At 55.4% G+C, this 2,041-nt stretch overlaps 1 protein-coding gene across 3 annotated transcripts in view; it reads right to left on the bottom strand.

The window, feature by feature from the left end:
• Zbtb7c (zinc finger and BTB domain containing 7C) overlaps window positions 1-2,041 on the bottom strand; it is a 324,679-nt gene that overhangs the window by 84,715 nt on the left and 237,923 nt on the right. The window contains exon 1 of one of the 3 annotated variants that reach the window (XM_031366063.1): window positions 1,320-1,671. The exons of the other annotated variants lie outside the window; for them this stretch is intronic. The gene's annotated coding sequence lies outside the window, so the exon portion shown is untranslated. Of the gene's footprint in view, window positions 1-1,319; window positions 1,672-2,041 lie in introns of those variants that run through there. 3 annotated transcript variants of the gene reach the window in all.

Genomic DNA, 2,041 nt, shown 5'->3' with positions numbered 1-2,041 from the left:
AGGTGGGAGTGGAGGTGGGGGTGGGGGTGGGGGTGGAAGACTAGCCTATTCCCCACTCAGCTCCTGATGGGCTCTAAGGGGCTGTGGTGGCAGTACCCAGGCTGCTGAAAGTCCGTCCAGAGGGACTCCTAGGAGCCTAATCAGTGAGAGCGCCAGGGGAGGAGTGGAGCTAAGGCTCGAACTTTTGCCAGTTGACCCCACTCCCTCATGCCTCCAGCACCACACCCGCTCCCACCCTCCCGCCCCTTTCAGAAATCCATCTACTCTGAAGAAAACCGCCTACTTGCTGTGACCCCTTCCTTCCTTCATATTTTAAAGTCCCGCAGTCGGAAGGGTTGGCAGTGGCATCACCCCAGCCAGCCACGGAAAGGCACAGAGCCAGGTCTGGCTGCTAAACCAAGAGGACAGCTGCCCCTTGCCTGGCTGTCTGTCCATCAGGCAGCCACAAGCCAGGCAGCAGAAGCCAGCATGGCAGTCGGACTCCAACGGAATCCTCACCGGGAGGCATGAAGACTACAGGACCCAGCACAGAGAAGCTCCATGCATGCTTGGGCTGGGTGGCGGGCCGCTCTTTCTAGCCTCCTGCCTAAGCTAAGACCCCGGGGGGGCCTCAGATGTTGCAAGGGGGACAGAGGCCAGTGAATTCACGAGTAGGTTCCCCTGCGCTTCCCACACCACATTGCTTCACTCCCAACAGACCCTAGCTTGAGTTACTCGACCAGAGAGAGTTTTCCCCATCTGCCCACTTCGGATGGAGAGCATGAAGGTCCCTCCACTCCCGTGAGCTCCAGATTTAAGCCTTAGGTCCCTGACTCTTACCAGAACGCTTAAGGGCATCTGTGGATCCCTTATATTTTTCTGCTCACGTTCAGGGACCACGACTTCTGCCAAATTGTCATGGATTTGTCCCTTCAAGTTTTTGCATCCGATACTCCGGCAGACCAACTTTTTTTCCCCCTCCCGGGACGCGGGGTGTGCAATTTAAATTGATTATATTTGTCCACAACCGCCTTTAGCGGTCTCAAAGGAGGCTTCAAGGAGGAGAGACTAAGGGTGTCGCCGCAGAGTCCCAGGTTTTGCCCCGGGTTGGACTCGCATCTCCGCACCCTCATCCAGCTAGGCTAGGCTCAGAAACGACTCAGCCGCTGTGCCAGGCAGAGGCGGCAGGAGCCACTCTGCGCCGGGAGGCGCCACCAGGGCCAGGCGCCCGCCGAGCTTCCCGGGGCGCCCAACCGGGCTCCGTCCCTCCTCCTCCCCGCCGCCCCGATGCCCCGAGCCAGGATCACATCCCACCCTGGCCAAGGCCGCCGCAGACCCACCTGGCCACCCCGCGGACGTCGTGCTCCTGCCCGGGCTGTGTCCTGAGAGCCTCCAGGGTCTGAGGCTGGGCGTCCACGCGGCAGCGCTGCTCCGGGAGCCTGCCGCAGCCGGGGAGAGGTTGTCATTGATTCGCGCTGGGCGAGTTAAGCCATTCCAGGAGTGGTTTGGAGCGAGCACTCCCACCCCTCCCTCCAACCAGAAGTATTTGGCAGCCAGCCCCTTTCGTCCACCTGTACTGTTGAACGCGGGACAAGGACCGATTGCTCCAGTGGCTTTTCCTGCGTTTCTTTAGAATACGTAAATCAACCCTTTAGGAAAGGTAAAACAGAAATGAAAGCAAGGGCGGTGGAGTGTTTTTTCTTTCTTTCTTTCTTTCTTTTTTTTTCTTTTCCCCCATCCTCCTCCTTTTCTCTAATATTTCACAAAAAGCCTTACCACTTATCTCCAGGCAAGGGAGGCTTTTTATTATTATTGTTTTATTCAATTCTCTGTGTCTGTGTTTTATTTTTAGAGGCAATTTTGTTTCCATTTGCCTGAAACCTGAGCCCAATAAAATTACTAGAATTATATGTTTTCTCCTTAAAGGGTCGTGATTGTAACTTAACCAAATCAAACACTCTACACCAATCACTCAAACCACACACACACACACACACACACACACACACACACACCAGTGAGGAGATACAAGCCCATAAGCATAAACACAGAGCTGAGATCG

Source organism: Mastomys coucha, unplaced genomic scaffold (genome assembly GCF_008632895.1).
Source record: "Mastomys coucha isolate ucsf_1 unplaced genomic scaffold, UCSF_Mcou_1 pScaffold13, whole genome shotgun sequence".
NCBI lineage: Eukaryota > Metazoa > Chordata > Mammalia > Rodentia > Muridae > Mastomys > Mastomys coucha.
Note: the sequence above shows the minus strand (reverse complement) of the source record. Positions and strands in the feature narration are given on the sequence as shown.